General features: G+C 48.8%; 1 pseudogene; it reads right to left on the bottom strand.

The window, feature by feature from the left end:
- Positions 1-7,359: 7,359 nt before the first annotated feature.
- Positions 7,360-24,678, bottom strand: LOC128579337 (SEC14-like protein 4; annotated as a pseudogene).
- Positions 24,679-25,146: the final 468 nt, after the last annotated feature.

Raw genomic sequence — 25,146 nt, 5'->3', positions numbered from 1 at the left:
CCGCCCGGAAGTGAGTATCTTTAATCAACATTCACAATATTCCAGAAAACCATATACTGTGCTGGTTAAGGCCAAAAGGTAATGTTGCTAAAATTTTCACTGAGTGAGGGGAGCTGTGGCCACCAGTCCCCACTCCAGCCTGACAAGCCCTGGTCTCATGTCCAAGTTCTTACATGCCCAAAATATCAGGTATTTTGGTAATGAAACAAAATCCTATATGCTCAAGAATCCTCACAGCTTCTATTGGACATAATTTCCTTTTAGGAATGAGGGAACATTTGCCCAGTTTTGAGCTTTTTTTTGGGGGGGGGGCATTCTATAAAACTGCATATAACTCTAAATATATTTGGGAAAGATACAGTTTTATACATATTTAACATTCTGCTAATTTACTATTGAATTGTAAATGTCAAGTATTCTGTTGGGGGGTTATGTTTTATACTTCACCAAAAGGAAAAATGGAACTCTCTTGGATGTTTTATGTATAAATTTAATCCCCTGAAAATAAACATTTACAAACAGAAAAAAATTTAAATTTATAATCAAAATATTACAGCACATTAAAAAGCAAAATACTAACAAAAACATATAAACAAAATAACATGATAGCAGCAATAGCATGGAAAATTGGGTCTGACAGGATTAATGATAAAAAAGCAAATAAGCTTCATTTTCACATTTTTGTCTGGAGGGGGAAGACTGTGGTAAGAAATAAAACAGCCGTTGGAACAGACAGACTTGGGCTGTCCTACATGGGCCATAGCTCTTGTAATCTAGCACGTCCCTGGTGAGAACTATGGAAGAGAAACTAACTTCTAGATCATTTCTTCCCTTGAGGAATGAGGCTTGTTTGGTTCTTGATTTAAATGGAACACTTCTTATATAGAAACATTAGGATGATTTATCTTTTTTTGTTGTTGTTTGTTTTGCAGTTTTTGGCCATGGCTGGGTTTGAACCCACCACCTCCAGCATATGGGGCCGGAACCCTACTCCTTTGAGCCACAGGCACCACCTGATTTATCTTTAATTTTTAAAATATATCTTATTAGATTTAGAAATTTCAATTTAACTTATTTATGAAGAAGAGGTTCTTTTAAAAATTGCAAATAGATGATGAGTTTTTACCAACAGTTGATTTCCCTTGAATATGTCACAGAACTGCTGAAAATGATGAAAATTGATCCCTGCTTCATCCCAGAGGCAAAAATAACTTCTGGAGTCACAGTCTTCATATAAAATGTATAATCATACAGAATCTAGAAAAGTATATGAAATATCTTTCTGTCTTTAGAATGGACCATGCCATTTCAGAGAGAATACAAAAATACTAATCAAGAGAAGAAAAAAAGATAAATTATTCTACACTAATATTGAAAACATCTGCATAGCTAAAGTCCACTTTAAGGAAAGGGCCATGCAAAGTACAGAATGACGGAAAATACTACCAGCATGTGTTCATACGAAGAATGTGTAGTGTCGGTTCTGATCACTGGCATTGCCAACGTTGCTGCTGTCCCCTGTCCAGAGCCCTGGATGCTGAAGGAAGCTGGGTCAGCTTTGTGTGTGCCACAGACACTGCAGGGGACAGAGAGGACTGTGAGTCAGGATCCCAGCTCCCTGAGTCAGGGGGGGTGGGGGGTGGACCTGGAGGTGCCTGGATCATGATGACCCCTGGGTCGTGAGAGGACTGTGAGTCAGGGTCCCAGCTCCCTGAGTCAGGGGGGTGGGGGGTGGACCTGGAGGTGCCTGGATCATGATGACCCCTGGGTCGTGAGAGGACTGTGAGTCAGGGTCCCAGCTCCCTGAGTCAGGGGGGTGGGGGGTGGACCTGGAGGTGCCTGGATCATGATGACCCCTGGGTCGTGAGAGGACTGTGAGTCATGGTCCCAGCTCCCTGAGTCAGGGGGATGGGGGGTGGACCTGGAGGTGCCTGGATCATGATGACCCCTGGGTCGTGAGAGGACTGTGAGTCAGGGTCCCAGCTCCTGAGTCAGGGGGTGGGGAGTGGACCTGGAGGTGCCTGGGTCATGATGACCCCTGGGTCCTGGCGAGTCAGTGCTGGAGCTCAAAGCTAGTGCAGTGAGTACACTGATGGTTGATCTCCCCTGGAGGCCCTGAGCAGTTTCCCAGCTGGGCAGGGCCATCTCAGGAGTGTCCCTCACTGCCCCTCACTGCCCTCAAATCCCAACCCTTACCTGCCTTCCTGACATACTTGGACACTGCAGTTAGAGGAACACTGGCTGTACTGACCCTCTTTTCTGAAGCTACCCATGGTGTCTGAGGCATGGTGGGGACATTGGTTGAAGGATTGCCCCTTTCACTAAAAAGGGCCACAGCAGCTTCCCTTCCAGCTACAGCAGCACAGCTGCTCAGTAATCTTCCTTAGACAGTCCTAACACTCTCACCATCAGCTATCTAAAGACTCTTCTTTGGTTTTGTCTTTTTTTTTTTTTTTTTCTTTTGAACTACTTCAGGTCATGTTTCCATCTACCCTGGAACATCACCCCATATGTAAATGATGGCATTTCCTCTTTTTCTCCCAAACAACCTGTACAGTGTTTGCATTTTTCAATTAAGTCATCTTTTTTTCCCTTGAGACTTCATTCTAGTTTATTTTTGTTAGTTATTTTTTTAAGTTTTAAACTCATGTTGCACATTTGATTCTTTCCATGTGTGCACATAAATTTATTCCCACTGGTCAGCACTCTGCATACTGTCCTGCAGTATTAACCCTGTGCTGCCAGTAAGGACTTTCTCCTACATATTCCCTTGAGTGTTGGATCAGGCTGGACAAACACTGAATTTCTGTGTCTGCTGAGGGATTTCCTTCAGGATGATGACCCTGTGAATCCTCCCAGCTGTGAGTGGAGCTTTGGGATCCACCACTAATTGGCAATATATTTAATGTTTTAAAATCTGCAACATTAAGTTTCAGCTCAATCCTCTCAAATGCCTCATGCCTCACTCAGCAGTATGTGGGCCATTGCCAAAGGACCCTCCAGAGCCCTCCCTCCCCTGCCAGCTCCCTCACCCTCTCAACTGGGAGTTCTAGCCAGTGGGGCTTCTTGCTGCTCCTCGGCCCCCCCCCATCCTGCTCCACCCTGAGCCCCTTTCCTCTGCCCTGGCTCACCCTGGGCAGCCCGTCCACGGACATGCTGGGCTCCCTCCATGACTTTCACTATAGAGCTCATGCCCTTCGTTTGCCTCAGATGCATTTTAACAAATGCTCATGCAGCTTTGACTCTTCCATATTTTACCTTCTGCAAGTGGCTTTGCTGTGTTATTTGTCCATTTTAATTGCTTGATGGATTTATCTTTTTCCTTGAAATCAGAAGTGTGAGTTCTGCCCAACTTTGTTCAAGACGACTTTGGATAGTTTGAGTCCCTTCTGTTTGCATGTGAATTTTGGAATCAGCTTGTCCATTTCTGAAAAAAGAAAAAAGTAGGCAGTTGGGATTTGGGTAGGGATTACACTGAATCTGTAGGTCACTGTGGAGAGTACCATCTTCTTAACCTCAAATCTTCCAATTCATACGCATAGGTATCTTTTTACTTATTTAAGTCTTTTTAATTTCTTTCAACAGTATTCTGTGGTTTTCAGTGTACAAGTCTTGTGCTTCTTTGGTCAACATTATTCCTGAGTATTTTATCCTTTTTGATGCTGTTGTACGTGAAATGTTTTCTGACTTTCATTTTCAGATTGTTCATCATTAGTGTATGGAAACACCACTTATTTTTGTAGACTAATCTTGTGTCCTGAAACCTTACTGAACTTTTGTTAGCTCCAGTAGCTTTTGTTTCCTGATCTAGATTCTTTATCATTTAGTTTTCTCTCCTTTCATGATTTAGGAAACAAAATTAAGTACAATAATGATGATGATGATACTTCTGCTGCTGATGTCTGTGCCACAAAATACCAACTGTCAGTGTGACTCGATGCAAAATGAATAACACTTACTCAGTCCATTTACATTGACCTGAGGGACCCAGGGAGGCCACACCAGCCAGCTCTCTGCAGGGAGAAACAAGGGTGTGGCTCCTCCCAACGTTCCTCTTAGGCTTTTATTGAAATCTCAGACATGAAACAATACAGTGCAGCAGAAAGCATTAGAGAGAGTAAAGGTTAAAAAACAAGTACTTCTTCTTTAACCACATGATTGAACTCCTAACACATCTTGTTTACTGCACTGCTGTCTTGCCTTAACCTTATCGCTGGTAATATATGACTTAGGGCTGGGACGTTATGTTGTGTCTAGAGTATTGTTTTCAGTAGTCGTGGCCAGTAGTGCTTCTTGGCATTTTCCCAGGTCACTCTGTCCCCGATGCCTAGCACTTTTAACCTTATCTCTATCCTACAATAGACAACCACTAAGAAGTCAAGAGTTGCCAGAGGAGAACCCAAAGACATCTGAGGTGGGGACACAGCTTCTGGCCAAGCCCACAAACTCTTCCCTTTCCTCTCTCATATGATACCTTTGCTTATCACTTATCATAGGAATGAGTTGCTACGGCAGTAGGAGTCTGGGGAGGATAGTGAAGGATTCTGCGAAGTGGAAGAGGCCTTAATTTATATGTTGACCATATGTTGGACCTGGTACCTCTCTCTCTCTCTCTTTTTTTTTTTTTTTTAGAGTGCCGTGGCATCACAGCTCACAGCAACCTCCAACTCTTGGGCTTAAGCAAGTCTCCTTCCTCAGCCTCCCACCACAATGCCCAGTTATTTTTTTGTTGCAGTTATCGTTGTTTAGCTGGCCCAGACCAGGTTCAAACCCACCACCCTCAGTGTGTGTGGCTGGCGCCGTAACCACTGTGTTATGGACGCCAAGTCAACTTCTACTTCTTATAGGGTACTGAGGTGGCCAATATAGCAGAGGCCAAAAGGTACCTCACATACCACTCAGCACTTGGTAAGTATCAATAGCATAGGCTTTTACTGTTATTATTGGGCTGGTCACCAGCCTGCCTTCAACTCCAGGACTAGGACACAGCGAGGTGAGCCCATCCTTTCCTTCTCCCCTGTTCTGTGGCTGCCCTACCCAGCCCTCTCTTTGGGTCTTTCTGCAGAGCTGAGTCTCACCACCACACTCTGCCCTTTGTCAGTGCTCCTGGTATGACCCGACCTCCAGGGGCAGGGGGTGGCTGGTTGGCTCAGGGAGGCACGTGGCTCTGGGGTCAGACATCCTGAGTTCTAGTTCTGGTGCCACCACTGAGCAAATGACTTTTTGCCTATGAGCCTCACTTTCCCCCCCCCGTAAGATGGGAATGACTGTATTTGTTTTACACTCTGCCATAAACATTAAACAAGGTGGTATGAGAGCAGCAAGCCTATGCAGGTGCTCTGTGAAGGGTATCTATTATGTCTTGCCAGGCTTTAGGGAGCTGCTGTGGGTGAACAGGAGGCAGACACGAGGCAGATGATAACTCTGTTGTGAGATGAGCTCTGGGCTAGTTGCGGGACCCTGACTGCTAGGGCCCAGGTAGGAGTGAGGCCTACCTGGGGAAGGCCTTCCAGAAGAGGACTCTGTGACCTTGTGGACACACAGGACAAGGTTGGGAGTCTTAGGTATGAGCAAAGGCAGGTAAGGCAGAAAGGAACTTGATGAACTCAGGTTGTTGGATGAAGCTGGAACAGGAGTGTGGTGGCTACATCACAGAGTGCCTTAGAAGCCTCCAAAAAGACTAGTATTACCCATGGGGAAATAGAGAGCCAGAGAGGAGTTCACACAGAGAGTGATGTGATCAGATTTTCATTTCAGAAAGTCTGACTGTACTGTGGAGTCTGGGCAGGAGGGGGTAGGATTGGGCACAGGGGGAGCCAGGTACGTGTGGTGACAACACATCCACTCAATAACTGATCCCTTCTCATCATCCAAGCAAGAGGTGACGGAGGCCCTGACAGGGCAGTGGCTGTGGGAAGGAGGGCAGAGCCAGGATCTGAACCAAGGTCATACCACATCTTTCTGCCACTCCAGACGGCCCCATAAACACCTCTGCCTGGTGACCTTGGTCCCTTGAGCCTTGTCAACCCACCTGTTCAATGAGCCAGATGGGAGGAAGTGTCCCTGTTTGTGCTCCTGTGGGCAGAGGTACAGATGGCCCAACACCGTCCCCTGGTGGCCAAAGGTGAAGATTTCTCCCCGCTCTCAACCCCCTAGCAAAGTACAGGGCTTGGCCCAGGGGCCTCCTCCCTCGGCCCACCCCACCCACGGAGAGTGCTTATCCAGCTCTCAGGCTGTTTGGAGGGAGGGACTCTGGTTCACATCTTTCTTTATGTTGTGTGACATGATAAGTCACTTCCTTCCCTGAGCCTCACTCTACTCATCGTAAACTGGGGGGGAGGGGGGGAATGCTTCCTGCCTCAAGCATATATGCCTGGCACACAGTAGGTGTTGGGGAGTGGAGCTGCCACCGTCACTTCCACTGAGATGCACAAACATCTGAGCAGCTTACTGCAGTCCGTGGGCCTTCCTTCTAGCCCAGGAACCCAGCACCTCACTCTCCCCGTGTGCCCCCTACCTCATGCTGGCACCTCTACTCCAAGAGGCAGGGCAGGGGCACTGCTGCCAACTGACCTGGGTGCTGGTTCCAACTCTTCCACTGGACACCAAGACTTTGGCCAAAGCACTCTTTGCTGAGATTTGGTTTTGTGGTCTGTAAATTGGGGCCCGTAACCCCTCTTTGCATCAGGGTTTAATGCCCAGGAGTACAAACTGTAGAGTGCTGTGGCTTGGAGCTCTGGTGAAGACCTGCTCTGGGTACCCAAGACTCTGGGCTCCTTGAGAGGTGAACTGGGCTGGGGCAGGGGGCCCTTTCCATCTGCCATCAAAACATGCCCATGGGTCCTGCCTGATCTCCACCTGCCTCACCCTGAAGACTGTGGGTCCTTCAGCAAGGAGATGGGCTGGGAAAGGCAGGTCCCGCCTCCATGCCCTGAATAGGTGAGGCCTGGGTATTTCCATACATGTAATTTTTGAGCAAGAGTTTTCATCTGGGGCCTCCTGCCAAGATTTTTGCCATTCTTTACTGATAAGCAAGAGGCTCCGTTTTGTAACTGAAATTATAAAATAGTTTTATTAACATCTAGTGTGTACACAGACCTGTGCAAACACCTGGTGAATCATTACCAGCATTGCCCAAGGCCAGGAGAGCCCCTGGGCTCCTCAGACACCCTACAGCCCCATGGCCATCCACACCCCGTTCCTTAGGCTCTATGGCTCTCCTGTGCTTGGTCACACACACCCCCCCACATCCCACAGCTCTCCCTCCAGAGTCACCTTGGGCAAAGTGCATCTAACCCCATAATGTTTCTTTGCTGGGTGCTCCCCCAGAATCCTGCTTCTGCCCCAGCCAAGTATGTGTGGTGACAACACATCCACTCAATAACTAATCACTGGAGTCACTTCCACCTCCCCCACAGGGCAGGCCTCCTGTCAGCAGGGCTGGGTCAGCCCAGGGTCCTCCCTGTCCCCAGGGCCTTCAGATAGTCAATAAACGCTGAAGAACAAAAGGATAGATGGAGAAGCAAAATTTAGGCAAAGGAGTGTCCCTCTATGGGCCATTTTCTTTCTTTTTTTTTTTTAAAGTGACAGTGTTATGAGTTAGGGATGGATTGCTAAGGAGAGATTCCTGGCAGAGCTGCCAATGTCTCCCATCCCTCCACATGTGACTGCCACACTCACTGAGTAACCTCTAGGCAGTGAGGTGGCTCTGCCAGCCCTGGGACTCAATCCCTGCTGGGGCCTGCCCCTGACCCCCTTGTTACTTGCCAGCTCCAGACAGCCCGTGGCTTTGTATATTCTGTGATCAGAGCCTCAGGAAACCCTTGTGCCGGTGGGAGAGCAATCTTTGCTACCTGCTAGGAAACCCGAGGCTGTGCCTATGGTGGGAGTTAGCTGTGGGGAGTGCCCCTCATTTTTCGATGCAGGGTGTGAAGGCTGACCCGAGGCGTTGTGAGCCCACATCATGACAACAGGTGGAATCCAGCATGTGATTTCACTAACAAGCTCAGCCCCAGTGGCTACAGTTGTGGAAACCCAAGTGCCCAGGGGACTCCAGATATCCCTGCAACGAGGCCGGCAGAAAGGAAGACGGCTGTAGAGCATAGCAGGGTGGTGAGAATGCCTGTCACATCTCAGAGGCAAGGGAAGCCATTGGTTTTAGGGATGTCTATGACTCCTGCCTGACAGCCCAGGACAGCCTTTGTTTGTTTTTGCCAATCTGATCAGACACCCTATTGGACCAGGAATGTATCGTGGCTCTGGCTTTAGGCATGTAGTTTAGTTTAGTTTAGCTTTTTAGAGCAGCAGGGCTGCTGTTCAAACTTTGTGCACCCAGGAACCGGGCAGCTGCCCCAGCAGCAGGGGCTGAGGGACCCCAAGACCCCCACAGTGCTCACATGAAGACCCCCACCTTCTCAGGCCTCAGTATTTTCTCACCCAAAATAGGTTCTGGGTAATTGAGAAAGTTCTCCTTAACTGGAGAAAGTGAGATCACAGAATCTGAAAGCAGGGAGGGTCCAGAGCCTGGCTTCTTGCTTGTTTATAAAGCACCTGGGCAGGTGGTGTTTGCTGAGGCTTCTGGTCCCTGGGAGGGACCTGCGCATTCAGGAAACCAACACTTTGCAACAAGGACACCTTTTACAGGAACATCTGACTGGCCTCTCTCAGGGACATCACCTGGGTGGATGGTACTCTTTTGCCCTTTGGGACATTAACCCAGAAAGGCAAACAGCAGGAACAATGATATTGAGCTGTGGGCTCAGGTCTTCTGAGATACTGGTGGCCACTGGCCTGGGGCAGAGGGCAGGGTGGGGAGGAGGCAGGGCAGCGCAGGCTGGTCTCCCAGGCTCTCAGGGCAGCGCAGGCTGGTCTCCCAGGCTCTCAGGGCAGCGCAGGCTGGGCCCCCAGGCTCTCAGGGCAGCGCAGGCTGGTCTCCCAGGCTCTCAGGGCAGCGCAGGCTGGGCCCCCAGGCTCTCAGGGCAGCGCAGGCTGGGCCCCCAGGCTCTCAGGGCAGCGCAGGCTGGGCTCCCAGGCTCTCAGGGCAGCGCAGGCTGGGCTCCCAGGCTCTCAGGGCAGCGCAGGCTGGGCTCCCAGGCTCTCAGGGCAGCGCAGGCTGGGCTCCCGGGCTCTTCATTGTCCCCTGGAGTCAACTCACATAGTCACATCCAGCTCAAGCTTGTTCCTAGGCAAGGTCTGCTCTGTTGGGTGCAGCTGCCCAGCAGAGCAAGTGGCAGTGCTGACTGCAGGCACCCAGAGGCCAGCCTCTGGGCCATCACTGGCCAACTGCTGGGTGGTGTACATGAGGGGTGTTGTCAGCCAATCTTCTGCTGTCCCCTTGGCAAGATATAAAGATGGAGGAAAACCTTGATAGTTCTTGAAGAAGCACCTCAGAGCCCAGATGGGCTCCCTGGGATGGCAGCTGCACTCCCTGGATGACAGCACTGTGGCTCCAGGTCTGCCCTGCTCCTGACCCCTGCAGGAAGAGCCATGTTGGCAGGATCACAGCAGGTGTGGAGGGGAAGTCCCTGGGAATTCCCTGGAGATTGCATCGTTACCCACTCAACTGTGTTGAGCGTGGCTTTTGTCACTGACTGGCCTCTCTTGCCAGGTCCCACTTCTCCATTTCTGATTTTCCCTCTAAACACACAACAAGCAGCTTGGATGGACCTGGATACCCTGGTGGAACTGAGACCCTCACCCCTGCCCCATCTCCCCACCCAGCTGCTTCCAGCTGACCCTGCAGAAAATAGGGCTTCTTGGCTCTGGAGGCCTGAAACTGCTCCATGCAGGGCCTGGGGTCTATGCAAAGACCCCCCTGCCCCCACAAGCTGGGACACCAGCCATGGGAAAGTCCTAGAATGGGTGAGTCTTGTCAGGAGGGATGCAAGGGTAGCTTCTTCCTGCAGGACCCTTCCTCAGTGGATGCTGGTTCATCCTCAGGAAACAGGAGATTAGGTGCCCATCTTAGGCCTTAAGGTGGCCTAGGCATTGGTTGTCCCTTTTCTGAGTTGTAACACAGAGTAGGTGGCTTTCTGTGGCCATCTTCAGCACCTACCCTGCTTGGAGGACAGGGGTCAAGTGGGGTGCAAAGGGCTTGAAGAGGTGGCAGCCAGGGTCTTCATTGCACTGGGGAGGGTCCTGTGGCCTTCAGGCTCTGCAACTTCTCCTCAGAGGCCTTGTCAGGGAGCAGCACCTCCACACTGTAGCTGACCTTCTTGGTGTACATCAGGCTGTAGGTGTTATCAAAGCGCAGGACATCTGCAGTGATGGAGAGAGATGATCAGGCAGGGCAAGGCCTGGCACCTCTGCACTCCTAGTGTCCTGCTAAGACCTAAGCCCGTTGCTCACCACCATCTCCTTGGATGATTCTGGTACCATGTAAAGGAATTGCCACCACCAGCCACCACAAGCCCCTTCTTTGTACCAGGTATCGTGTTATAGGCATTCATAGCTCCCTGAATCCTTAAAGCAGCCCCATGGGGGAGGTATTGTCACCTCCAGGCTTTGAGATGATGGACTTTACAGTGATCACAGAGCATCTGTGGGGGAGGGACTGGGTTTCTCTTACTCTAATGACTCCATGCAGAGAGCAGCCCTGCTTTCTCTGGAGGAAAGGGCTGAGCTATGTAAGCCACTTTTCCATCTTGGAGAAGGCATTTCCTTCAACGCCAAGGTCTACCATAGACTCTGGGACTTGAGGAGTCATCCAGACTTCTCCATCCGCCTAATTCTCCCTTTCCACAAAGTGGCACTAGGTTATGTTGAGACTAAAGAAAGAATGCTGTGCCTTCTCCTTTTCCTAGGAAATCCTCTTCTTCCAGCTATGTTCCCCACAGAGGTGGAAGGTCAGTAGTGTACAGTGTGGGCAACACGGTATCTGGTAAAACTGACCAAATTGCATCTGCCCTGGGAGGCCAGGGAGCAAAGGGTGATGAACACCTGGAGGAAGCCGCCCCTTTGAAGTGGAAGTTCTGTGCAACTGGGCGGGCTCTGTGCTGGGATCCCTGACACCGGGGCCATGGCTGTATACTTTGCTTTCTCTTTGCTTGACAAGCCTGGGGTAGGGAATTCCCAGGAGGTGACCCAAAGCCCTGAGCTGTGAAACCTGGCTGGTCCTCTCCTGCACCCACATATAGGGACCACTCATCAGCCCCCTGACACCAAAAGACAATTCCACTGAAGTCCTTGGGAGGTAGGAGCTTACATAGGTCCCCACGCCCACCGTGAGAGAGAGCAGAGGGTAGACTAGCCAGAGACCAGCTCACTGCTCCACCACAGGGAAGAAAACAGCTCCAGTGACCCTGCAGCTCTTACAGACGCCAGCCTTGAGACAGGTCAGGCTCCCGTCCTCAGGCACCAGGTGGGCATTGTAGCGCTGGCTGGGCAGCACCTCTGTCGTCTCCCCAGCCCTCTGCCGCTTCCCCATCTTGGTCTTTAGGAAAACTCCAAAGCTGATATCCCCACCATCTGATGCAAACTGCCACCTGCAGTGGATGACAAAGCTCTGGTGACAACCACCTGCCTAGGCTCTGGAGGCCCTCCCAGCCATGCCCAGGTGTGAAGTGGTCACCATCTCTACCTGAGCACACAGCCTGGGAACAGGATCTCATTCTCTACCTGCAGGGAGAGCCACGGCCCACGGACTCTGAGTGCTCATACTGTGCCCTCACCTGGTTGCAAAGGTAGTAGCTCCTGGGCACCTCACCTCCATAATTGATCTGTGGACAAGGGTGGGTGAGTGGGCACTAGACCATCCTGTCTCCCCTCCTGTGCACCATCTGATTTCTCTGTACCTTGATTGAGCACTTGGGGTTGCCATCAGGGTCAGTCATGGTCCCCCCAAACTCCATAGGCAGCTGGTCAGGGCTGATGAACTTGGTGAGCTCCTGCTTCCAGTTGTCTGTGTGGGAGCAGGAGATGGGCTCCGAAGGGGCTCAGGAGACTCAACAGAGGGAAGCGGGGCTGAGCCCAGTGAGGGGACCTGATATGTCTTTGGCTTGTTCTCTTGGGTGCTTAAGCTCACCCAAGAGCTTATGTGGCCCCAGGACATGGTCTAGGACCCAAGGCCTCACCTGTGCATGCAAAGGCTACTGGGTTGGGCCAGGATCAGTGCCCGAGTCAAGAGGATGAACCAGGGAAAAATGGGGTTTTTAGCATTGACCTCTGCATCCCAAGCAGACGCACAGCCAGGAAGCCAAGTCACTCACCTCCCAGAATCACTATTTTACTGCGTGTCTCCTCACTCATGAATGACTTGACCAAGTTGAAGGCCACAGGGAACAGTTTGGAGGCTGAAACACATGAAGGTCCCTTGGGGAGCTAGACAAGAGAGGACTTGGGTATAGAAAGCCATGATTAAGGGTATGTGCTGGACAGGATTTAGATAGATACGGATTCTGCCATTCTTTCCTGTGTAACTTTCAGCTAATGACTTACCCACTCTGAGTCTTAGTACTTTTAACTCTAAATGGAGATTAAATAATGTATCTGCAACATTCATCATGGCACCTGTCTCTCATTAAATAGCTGTCTCCCCTAGCCCAGTTGCAAGGTGTTGGGCGCAAGTTGGCACCCACGTCAGCAAAGCGTAACTCTTCCTTTCCACACTCAAGGTTACTCCACATTACCCTGAAATCCTCTTGGGTGTAAGAAGATGAGACATCTGCATTAGACCTCTTGTCCCACCCTGAATGGCTCAACCAAGTCCATGCTCTGCCTCCTCCACAGATGGTGTCATTTAACCTCACAGCTACATTATGAGGATGCCCTTGTATCCCTGTTTTACAGAGCGGGATAACTGAGGCTCAGTGAAGTTAAACAAACTTCCTCAATGTCATAGGGCTGGCTAGATTTGAACCCAGATCACCTGATTCCAGAGCATATGCAGTGACTCCCTTATTATAAAGCCATAGCAGACAGGGGCCATTTCCACTGAAAGTGTGTCCATCGACCAGCCTGGTCCACAGACTGTATGTTTCTACTCCACATCGAAATAAGTAAATACAATAACAGTAAACGTTTAGAAATTTAGCTGACATGGCTGCTGCAATATACCAGCCACATTTTTGTCTATTACACAAGTATCAGTCTGTGCAGGACTGGAATTACAAACCAAAGCCAGAAGCCAAACAAAAACATGTCCTTCACAAAGGATGATTTGAGAAGCCCTGAACTGGATGGTTTATCTACTGTCCCCACCATTCCCAGCATCTCCTTCCCCCAGGATTCATCTGGTCATGGGCTCACCTCGAATGATAATTAAAGTCTTCAGCATCTCAGGATAATTTTCTTCCAGTATGGCAAAAAACTGTGGAGTCAAGACAAGTGTGGTCAAGGCCAGGCTGTAGCATCCCCACCCCTGGGTTTCTGAGGCAGCAGAAACTCAGCGCAGAGGCAGTACTTGGTTGAGCTGCTGAGACAAGAGGCCTGTCCCAGCCCACGTTGCCTTCCCCATGAATGTACACTTCCTTCTTTGAGTTATTCTTTCTTCTTGGAGAGTGGACCCCAGGCTAGCTTCACTGGCTGGCCTTGTTGCTCCTCCATGGACCGAGGTTCCCAGGCTGGTGTGGGCGGCAGCTTCTCATAGGCCTGGGAACCATGGCTGCTCTGGCTTCAGCCACCCACCTTACCTGCTGGTAGACCTCCACAGCTGGCTTCCACAGGTGTTTCAGGCTCAGGCCCTCTACGTCAAACACCATCAACACCACCTCAATCTTCCTTCCCAGCTGCATAGGACAGAGCAGATATACTGGTCAGACCACAGCTCCAGCCAGAGAAACTCAAGCCCTTTTCCCTACTGCCCTGCCCCCCTACCCCTGCTGGCAGGCCACAGTGTTTTCCAAACAGATGGAGCCCATCTAGGTTCTGAGGCGGTGCTGCACCTGAGCCCTGGCACAGTCTGACTCACACTGTGAGTAAAGATACCGCAAAATTGAAGACATCATTCATTACTCATTGAGCATCTTCATGTACAATGATAGACGATGTTAGCCAACACTGTGTGGTCCCATGGTTATGTCCAAGCCAGAGCTATGCTGCATGGCCTCGGGCTACTTATTAACCCCTCTAACTCTTAGTTTCTTCCTCCATAAAATAATACCAGATACTTCCATGATCTGATAGAACTTCTGTGAGTATCCAATGAGCTAATGCACAAAGAGCCCAGTGCCTGGCACGTGGCAGGCCCCTGACAAATACTACTAGATATTATTAGTGTCATTATATTATCAGCTCCAGTTTGGGACATTTGTGAAGGTGAAGAAACTGTGTCGACCCTCTAAGATCAGCTATCTTTTTTTTAAAAAAAATTATTAAATCATAGCTGTGTACATTAATGCGATCGTGGGGCACCATACACTGGTTTCATAGACCGTTTGACACATTTTCATCACACTGGTTAACATAGCCTTCCTGGCATGTTCTTAGTTATTGTGTTAAGACATTTATATTCTACATTTACTAAGTTTCACATGTACCCTTGTAAGATGCACCGCAGGTGTAATCCCACCAATCACCCTCCCTCCGCCCACCTCCCGTAAGATCAGCTATCTTGTTTGAGAGACATGCATCGTCTCAAACCTGGCACTGGTCAGAGATTTGCAACTCACTCACACCACAGATCTCTGTTGAGGGACTCTATTGTGTCTAGCCTCATGCTAGGTGTTGATGACACAGGCCATGCCCTTGTCATGTGGAGTCAGACATTAGCCAAACTGTGCCACAAGGACATCACAGCTCACCCTGGGGAAAAGGGGGGTCTTCCTCTTAGGCTCATCTAGACACTCAAAACCAACAAGGCCACACACGGCATTAGATTCAGTCTGAAGGATACAGGTGGCCAGTGGACAGCTCACGGACAAGGAGATGAGATCCACAATGGTGGACATGGAGTCCTTCTTGGCTTAGGAGCCCAATACCCCATAGGACTCAATATTTTTTTGTAGCAACTCTATGGTAACTTTCAGGGTCCCACAAGGGATGTGTCCAGTTTCCAGGGTCACTGCTTTCAGGAATGCCCAAAGAAATGGCTCATTCATCGGGTGTTTCTAGTTAAGCAGTTTACACTGAGGAATCGTTTCAAAAGCAAAGCTGACTGTCCACTATTCCCAGGGTTCCAGGAGAACAGAGCTGTACCCAAGGTCATTTTCGGATGTGGAGGCTTTGGTGGCCCTTGACTCATGCCAGTGGAGTGCCGCGCACATGCAAGATGCTCATGAATGGGCAACAGTGGGAGAAGCCCACATTCCTCCAGAACTCTGAGGGCTGAGAGCTGGGGGGTAGGGTGCCACCCTTTAGACAGACTAAGACCACCACGGCCTCCTTCCCCACCCCAGGTGCTCACCCTCTGACTCTGCAGCTCACACTCATGCAAAAGCAGCTCACAGGCCTTGATGCGATTCCGAATCAGCTGCTGCTTGGAGGCCGACAGGAGGAGACCTTTGGGGTCAAGGGTCCCGATGATGTTGAACCACACGGGGCAGCCTTCATAGTAGTAGCCACATAGACCTCCTGAGTCATAGAGCTGAAGCACCTGGGCATGTGGATAAGAGCCTGACTCAAACCAGCCCAGGAGGAGGCCGGACATGGGGGTGAGGGGTCCTCAGCCGACCTGGGGGACACTGCATGCAGCTCACCTCCTGTGGCTCCCAGGAGAGGATGTTGTCCAGGTCTTGCTGCTTCCGGAACTCCACATGCTGCAGAGACATGGCAGGAGCTAACTATAGATGCTGCCTGTCTCAAAGGTCACTGGGGCACCTGTGGACACCAAGCCAGATCTCTGCCCACAGTGGCCAAGATCCTGGCAGAGCATGCATGGGTTGCACCAACGTAGCCCTGGGCATGGGACAGGAGGGGGCCTGCAGGAAACTTGGGTCTGATGCAGAAAATGATCCGAGGAGAAACATGAAAAGGGGACAGGGCAGGAGTCCTCACTCTTTGTCCTAATCCCCGGGGTGCGGTCTCTGGGACACTAAGATTGATGGAGCCTCACCTTCCGGAGCATGTTCTCGGATTCCTGTAGGTCAAAGTTCCGAGCTGCGAAAAGATGAGGCAGGAAGAGACTCAAGGCTGGATGTAGAATGAGCCGTTTCCTGAAAGCATGTGAGGTAATAGGGAGGGCGTCCCCAGCCCCTTCCTCCTGACACACCGAGAACACACTGAGACTCTGGAGATGGTTTGGGTTGTTTTTGTTTGAGACAGGGTCTCACTCTGTCACCCAGGCCAGTGTGGAGCAGTGTCATCATCATAGCTCACAGAACCTCAAACTCCTGAGCTCAGGCAATCCTCCCACCTCGGCCTCCCGGAGTGCTAGGATTCCAGGCATGAGCCACTGAACTTGGCCTGGAAATGTTTTTATTAAAAAATAAAGATCTTTAATCCTCTATTAGACTTTCGAGGACCCCTGATTTCAAGTTTCCAGATGTTTTTTAAACTGTTTTCTTTTGTTGTTTTTTTGAGATAGAGTCTCACTATGTTGCCCTGGGTAGAGCGCCATGGTGTCACAGCTCACAGCAACCTCAAACTCTTGGGCTTAAGTGATTTTCTTGCTTCAGCCTCCCAAGTAGCTGGGACTACAGGCACCCAGCCACAATGCTTGGCTATTTTTTTGTCATTGTTTTAGCAGACCCTGGCTGAGTTTGAACCCACCAGCCCTGGTTCATGTGGCCAGTGCCCTAACCACAGAGCTATGGCTGCAGAGCCCAAACTGTTCATTCTAAAAGTTGATCTATCCCATAATATTCAATGCCTGCCCAGTGAGCAGCGACCCTCCCCCAAAGTGTTAAATGTAGTGAGAAGCATGGGATTTTGAATCAGATCAACTTGTGCTTGAATTGTAGTTTTGCCTTTTTATTTCCTGTGCAACCTTGAGCAGTCACTTACCTTCTCTGAGCCCTAGATTTTTCTAACGAACTGTTAAATGAAAATAATACCTTTTTCAGTTCTATAGAACAGCATGAAAAAAGTAAATAAAGTTTGATACAGTACTTGGCTCATGTAAGTTATCAATAAATGGTAGTTATTGCTGTGATTGCTTATTTCAAAGAAATAGATACACTTTAATTTAAAACATAATGCTCTATTTTGGAAATGCTATGATGGTTGTTCTTTGAGACCATTGGCTCACTGAGGAATTTGACATTGATGGAGCTGTAAGAAGATGCAGGGTCAGAGATTTTCAAATGGAATGGCCCTGAGATGCTTTCCGTGCCTCCTCTCTGATCATGAACCTCCAGAAACAACTACTGAGGCCACCACTCAGCCTTTGTTATCTCCCATGATGAGGAGTTCACCACCTCAGCAGGCAGCCTACTCCATTCCTCAGCTTTGACTGAGCACAAATCTGCTCAGCAATGATTCCAGCCCCATCGTCAGCAGTCAAACAAATATATGTAATGGCTTGTCTATGTGGCAACTCAGCAAATATTTGAAAACAAACCAGCAAGTTCACCTGCCTGATCTTTGCTCTGCACTATATAGCTATTCAAATAATCCATGTTAACACTGTCCAACAGAACTTTCTTGGTCAATGCTGTCCAAGAGAACTTTCTGTGATGGTACAAACATCTTATACTGGAGTTGCTCAAAATAGCAGCCACTGGTAGCCTGTGGTTACAGAGGAAGTGAAATGTGACAAGTGTGACTGAGGATCTGAAGGGGGGGGGGAGTTGGTTGGTTTCTTTCTTTTTCTTCCTTCCTTCCTTTCTTTCTTTCTTCTCTTTTCTTTTTCTTTCTTTTTTTTTTTTTTTTTTTTGAGACAGAGTCTTCTTTTATCCTTCACCCTGGGTAGAGTGCCATGGTGTCAAAGCTCACTGCAACCTCAAACTCTTGGGCTCAGGTGATCCTCTTGCTTCAGCCTCCCAAGTAGCTAAGACTGCAGGCACCCACAATAATCCCTAGCTATTTTTAGAAACAGGGTCTTGCTCTTGCTCAGGCTGGTCTTGAACTCCTGAGCTCAGGTAATCTACCTGCCTCGGCCTCTGAGGTGGGGGATTACAGGTGTGAGCCACTGCGTCTGGCAAGATCTGAAGTTTTAATTTAATTTTAATTTTAATGGTTATATGTGGCTAAAGGCTACCAAACATAGAGGCTACCAAATGGAAGAGAACAGTTCTATATACTTCAGAAATGTTACGATTTTTGCAGTACAGATTTTGTATTCTAGCCTAAAATCCTGGCTATGTTATGGGCTTTGTTTTGAATGGTATCTGATTTCTATATTTTTCAGTAGGATATCTCTATGCTGGGATAAATGCTACTGATTTCATATCTGGAAGTATTGCTGAACTTTCTTTTTAGTTCAAGAGTTTTTCTGTTGATCCTGTTGGGTTTTGGTTTTCAAGAAAGATAAGCAAATCATCTGTAGAGATTTTGTGGGGGGGACAGTATCATTCTGTTGCCTGGGCTAGAGTGTCATGGCCTCATAGCTCACAGCAACCTCAAATTCCTGTGCTCAAGAGATCCTCTTGCCTCAGCCTCTGGAGTAGCTGGGACTGTAGGGGCCCACCACAACACCTGGGTAATTTTTCTATTTTTTAGCAGAGATGGGGTCTCACTCTTGCTCAGGCTGGTCTTAAACTCCTGAGCTCAGCTGATCCTCCCACCTCAGCCTCCCAGAGAACTAGGATAACGTGTAAGCTACCTCACCTACCTATCTGCAGATATTTTATTCTTTCCTTCTAGTTCTTACGCCAATGACTGTATTTTTCTTTCTTTATAGCATTGGCAGAATCTGACTGTACAGATCTGGCTATAGTCTTAGCCGGATTTTAGCCAGATCTCTAATTCTGCATTAACACGGTAAGACTTAAAGGTCTTCATCCTTTCTTTGTTCCTGATATTAAAGAAAATGCAGCTAAATTTTCACCTTAAGGATTAAATTTGTTAAGAGAGTGTTTGCTATATAATCATTACCAAAGCAAGGAAATTTCCTTCTGTTCCTAGATTGGTAAGACTTCTGTCTTATAAATAAGATTTGAACCTTTTAAAATTCTTTTTCTGTATTAATTGACATAGTCACATGATTTCTTCTTTCTAACTATATTGTTTTCAATGACACTGCCATACTAATATTGGGATGTTGAACTGTTCTGATATAACCAAGGTAAATTCTCCTTGGTCGTGCTATATAGTTTTAATACCCTATTGGATGCTATTGTGTAATATTGATTCAGATCTCTTCACATCTACATTAATAAACAGAACAAGACTAGAATTTTATTGTCCTGATATAGCTTTGGGATCAAACTTACCCAAGCCTCATAAAGTAACTCTCATTCTTTCATATATTCTAAAGCAACTTAAAAATGTTGTGTAAGAGAGGAATAAACTGGTCTTAAAATGTCTGAGGAATTTACCTGTAAAGTCACTGGGGTCTAAGTTTTCTAAGAGGGGAAGGTTTTATTACCATTTTAATTTCTTTAAAACATATCAGTCTGTTGAGATTTTCTATTTCTTCTTGGTGGGTTTTGGCCTTATATTTTTTCTAGGAATGTATCTATTTCATTTTGAGTTTCAAAGTTATTAACGTATATTGTTCATAATATGCTTTTATTGGCTTTTTAAACAATCTCTGCAGTGTCTGTAGGAGATTTTTCTATTTAGAACCAGTGTGTGGCTTCTTGTCCTAGAGACAGTGATTCAGGCACTGCTGATGGGATATAAGGACGAATTTTTTTTTTTCCAGTGGAATCTCCTTTGTGCCAGCCTGAGGGTACTATGGCAGGCACAGTCCCTGCCCTCATGGAACTGGCATCTGAGTTGGGGCGATGAACAGAGATGTGGGATGGAGATAAAGAAAACCAGAGGGAAAGGACTTCAGAAGGAGGGTTGGTTGGGAAGTCCCCTCAGCATGAGGCCAGAGGGAGGAGGCTCTGCCAAGCTCAGGCCCAGTGAGCACCCTCCCTTTACCTGTATTTTGGGTTAGTGAGGCAGGGAGTGGCGCAGGTGATGTTGACATGGACAATGGAGCCATGTCAACAGGATCTATCGCCCACAGCATGAAGTGGGAGGCATCGGGACACCAGCCACCCACCTCCACTCTTGGATACTTTTCCTTTGCCAGGACCCAGCAGCCTAAGGTTTCCACGATAGGTCTCCTTTATAAAGGACACACGAAGTACCTGAGAGCTGGTTTTTAACCAAAGCCAAAACCCAACAAGATTCCAAAGAGAGAAGACTGACGTCATATCAAGGGGCTTCAAAAAATCCACTTTCCCACACTTTCTTAGCCCAGGCTGGGGTCAATGACATGTTCACTTAGAAATAAAGCAAAGCACTCTACGGAGGGCCATAAAATGAGACTCTGTCTCTACAAAAAAAAAAATAAAATAAAATAAAAAAAAATAAAAAAAAAAGAAAGAAAACAAAGCAAAACAAAATATGGATAGAAACTGCCACAGCCAAAAGCAGCTTAAGGAGATAAGGTGACTGAATGTACTGTGGGATCCTGTATGGGACCTTGGAAGAGAAAAAATAAGGAAATGTAATGTATGGACTTTAGTTAATAATAGTATATTCATATTCATTCGTTAATTGTAACAAATGTACAATAATGACATCAATATGTTCATAATCGGGAAATTGGGGGAATTTCTATATTATCTTTGAAATTTTTCTGAAAAATCTAACACTGTCCTAAAAACGAAGTTTATGAAAAAATTATAATGATAAAAACAGAACAAAACAGAAGGAAGAGTTGGTTCCTGGGCACAGGTTCCCGTCACACAGATGCAGACACATCTGTGACTTCATCAGACTCAGCATTCTGAAGGTCGGGACCAATACTGAGCCCATTATACAGAAGAGGAAAGTGAGGCTGAGAGATAAGGAAGGACTTGTCACAGGCCCTCTGTGGGCTGTAGTAGAGCTGGGATTCAATGGCAGCTCTACCAGTACAAGGCTGGTGGCTTTTGAACCCTGCACTGTGTGTATGCTTTACGGGTTGACTCCCAACATCTCTCCCATCTCAAGTTCAAAATCCAGTCCATGGATGTAATGAGTTAAAATGAATTATTTTCACTTACCCTAAGCCCTGGGTGGATTCTGTTGTTATTTTTTTTAAACCGCCCTCTGTAATTCCTAAAAGAAACTCCTTCTCTACTGTTAATTAAATCCACTTCCTTAAATGTTTGCTGGGCACTCACTCAGTGCCCTTGAGGACACTTAGGTTCCTTAAGAGGACAACACAGCCCTGTTCTCAGGCAACTGAAGAAAGACCCAAAGGCAAGTCTGAAAGAAGCTGCTCAGCGCTGTCTGACTGGAGGGCCTGGCCAGCCCCATTATATCCTGAGGCCGTGGAGGTGTTTAGCTCCAACCTCACTTGGACGCTGTGCTCAGGGGCTGCCTCATCTTCACTTTGCAGATGAAAAAACGGGCTCAGTGGGGGGTTTGTGCCATGCTTGTGCACAGGGGAGCTCAGATTCTAGCCCAGAGAAGTCTGATTCCAGAGCTCACATTCTTTATGACTTGGCAACCCTGTTCCCCTAAGACCTCCACCCTTTTCTTCTGAGAAACCCCCTTCCCTACATCCTCCTCTGCCTCTCAGCCCCTACCAGCCTTACCTTGGAGCCAGCGCAGGAGGAAGTAGTCATCGGCTTTAGGCAAGGTGGGCAGCAGGTCCTGGACGTTCTCCTGGAACTAAGGGTAGAAGAATACGATAGTCAATGGGGCTTTCACAACCTCTGGGGCCACCAACCCCATCTCCAACCCTCATCAGCCATCAGCCCTACCCAAAGACCCTGCACGTAGCAGCAGCTGAGCTGAACCGCTTTGCCATCTGGGAATGGGGCCCCCTCCAGCCCACCATTCCAGGAAGAAAAGCTGGGTCCTTCTCAAAATTTGGGAGTGCCCTCCCCCTAAAGACTCTTAATTCCTCAAGCTGAGGTAGGGGCCCAGCATCCCTATTTTTACAAGGATCCCTGGGTTATTCTGATGCAGGCCAGTCTGATTCTGCATCTTAAGGGTCTGATTTTGGAGGCAAGCTATTTAATCTCCCTCTGAGCCTCAGTTTCCTCATCTGTGAAATGGGGATAATGATAAACTCCTGACAATCAAAGAAGTTTGGTATGTCAAGCACTTAATGTCCGGCCTGCCTCTAAGCAGATGTTGGATACACATGGGCACACATTCAGTGCAGACTGTCGGAAGCCCTGCACAGTGGAGACTTTTGGAAAAAATGAGAGGCAAATGTCAGCAGGGGGGAAATGACTGAAAGGGAAGCCAGGAATGCCTCATTAGGACATGTGCTGAAGCCAGGGGAAAGGAAAGTGACCAACCCGCTGGGGGGTGCCTTTTCCCACTGGCAGACTTTAAGGAAGTTCACAAGAGATTGAGGCTCATGTCTGAGACAGACAGGACACCTCACATCCTGGGGACTAAGGGAGCTGAAGGCAAGGGCTGGGTATAGAGGTGAAGCTGTGAACCAGAATTTGGGATTAGAAATATACATGAGGCTGCTGGGCACAATGGCTCACTCCTGTAATCCCTGCCCCTAGGAAGGCTGAGGGGGAGGATCATTTGAGCCCAGTAGTTCAAGTCCAGCCTGAGCTACAAAGTGAGACCACCAACCTCTAAAAAAATAAAAATAAAAGGATGGCGCCTGTGGCTCAAAGGAGTAGGGTGCCAGCCCCATATACCAGAGGTGGCAGATTCAAACCCAGCCCCAGCCAAAAACTGCAAAAAAAAAAAAGTTAGCTGGGTGTGGTGGTGTGTGCCTGTGGTCCCAGCTACTCAAGAGGATTGTTGGTTGTTGGAGCCAGGATGTTTGCGGTTGCAGTGAACAATGTTGATGCCACTGTACTCTAGCCCATGCAGCAGAGAAGACCCTGTGTCAAATAAATAAATAAGTAAATAATTTTAGAAAAAGAATCAAATGCGAGGCCATTCACCAAACTACCTTTAGCTTTAAAATAAGAGCATATTCGTGTATCGTCTACATCGTTAAAAATGCATAATCGGTAAAACATCTCCAGCGTTAACAAGGGACGTGGGCAACAGCCCCTGCCACGACTATCTGAACAGGCACCAGAATGGAGGTTCTTGTACAAACAGCTGCAGCCTCTGCATTCTGGAGGAATTTTTGGGGGGAGGGGAGGAGAGGGATTAGGACCTCTGAGAGGCAATAACTCTGCACCCACAACCTCTCCAGGTCACTGTGTTCCCTCATTTGAACCTCAGGCTGCGCTCTGAGGTAAGAGGGCAAAGGTCACACCCCTGTTTGTGCATAGGAAACTAAGGCTAGGGAAGTGGGGAATCTTCTCTGGGGTCGGAGTGAGGAAGAATCCACCCTCGGGGGCTATACCACTTTTAGAGTCAAACAGAAAGTCACTGACTTTGGGGAAAACTCCTCTTATTACTGCATTTATACAGAAAGCAGCATCCCGCAGTGTGACCAGAGGTGGGCAAAACTAAGCTCAAGAGGAATCTAGAAGGAAATGAAGCTAGGCATAGTCCTCCAGACCTCAGAGACCCTCCCTCACCTCTGTCCCTTCTTGCTACTCTTCTCTCTTTCCCCAATTTTAAAAATAAGCACTCATTATTTTTAAAGGATGGAAAAGATAAAAATAAATTTTTTACATTCTTTTTTTTTTTTTTCTTTTGGTTTTTGGCCAGGGCTGGGTTTGAACTCGCCACCTCTGGCTTATGGGACCAGCGCCCTACTCTTTGAGCCACAGGTGCCACCCAATTTTTTACATTCTTAAAGCTCTCAGGCTCAGAGCATTCCTGTCATCATTCACCTCCAAAAGGCAGATATCAACTCCCCCCTGCGAGCACAGGGCCTGGGGTCATCAGCACCGGGGAGGGAGGGAGAGGGCGCACCAGGGGACCGCCTTCTCCTTCATCAAGGACACTTCTCAATCATCTGGGACCTCTCTGCTGTACTGGGGATCCTTCCTTCCCCTGTGGACACTACTCTTTAACCTGAGGCCCCTCCTTCATCTGGTGACCAGTCTCCTTCTCCTGGGACCACCTCTACAGACTGGAAGTGTGAGCCGAGGCTGTGGACCGCCTCCCCCCACCCCCCCAATGCCACACAAACACACCACCACCAGCTCACAGTTTCCAATCCCTGGCCCCCACAATCACATCGCTCTGTGACTACTAAGGCCTGGACATCTCCCCTTTCCCCATGGTCTCGAGGCTCCAGGTCTAGCCTGCAAAACGTCTCAAAATCACCAAACATCTCTCCCATTTCCCTTTAATTAAAAAAAAAAAAAAAAAAAAAACAAACAAGGTAGGGAGGCCTGGACCCTTAGGAGTGCGAGAGACACAAAAACAGGTGTTGCAATCTGGGCGTGAGACCTGGCGGTCTGTCTGCCCAAGGCTGCCCCTGTAGCCTGGTGGCAGAGCCATCCCCTCCCTCCCCACAGCGGAGGAACACGAGCCAGGGTGTTAGCAGGTGATTGCTGAATTTGACCGCCCCAAAGAGGGGCTCCTGTCCCGTGTGCCTCAGCAGGACAGAGGCGCTCTCCGGTCTGGGCGCTCCAGCGGGGTTGCGGAGCCAGGCTGCTGGCCGGGGAGGACCTTCCCAGCCCTCCCAGCCCATGATGCCCCTCACCCTGGCCAGCACCTCCTGCTGCTGGAGACTCAGGTCCCCAACTCGGCCGCTCATGGTGCCCTCAGGCACAGAGGGGCGCGTGGTGCAAGTGAGCCGGCCGTGTCTGCCGGCAGCAGCCGCCGCCTGCTTTGCCAGGCGGGCCAGATGTTCTTGGTCCCGCCCGGGACTGGGGACTGCAGGTCCTGCCCCGCCCCGCCCCGCCCCGCCCCGCCCTCGGAAGCTGTTACGGTGGTTCCCACGCACACCCTACCTGGAGCGGGGAGGTGACCCTCAAAGGAGATCCAGAGCACAGACTCAGGCTGGGCAGCAGGTGGCCCCCACCTGTGCCTCCTCACTTCCAGGGCAACTACTGGTTCTGGGGCTGGGGAGGAGGGACTTGGGGAATGGTGGTGCGTAAGAGACACACATGGGCACGTTTCAGGGAACACAGCAGGATCCCCTTCTGAGCAAAATGGAAGGACTTTTTATAAACCTGGCTCAACAGGTTTCTAGGACATCCCCAGAACTTTTGCCTAAGGAACCCCCAAGCTCCATCCATGACCTTGAACACAGGCTGGGCTCTGTCAGTGTTCATGGGGGCTGCGTTCATGAGG

The sequence above is a fragment of the Nycticebus coucang genome, unplaced genomic scaffold, assembly GCF_027406575.1.
Source record: "Nycticebus coucang isolate mNycCou1 unplaced genomic scaffold, mNycCou1.pri scaffold_46, whole genome shotgun sequence".
Classification (NCBI taxonomy): Eukaryota; Metazoa; Chordata; class Mammalia; order Primates; family Lorisidae; genus Nycticebus; species Nycticebus coucang.
This window is presented reverse-complemented; position numbering and strand designations above follow the sequence as displayed.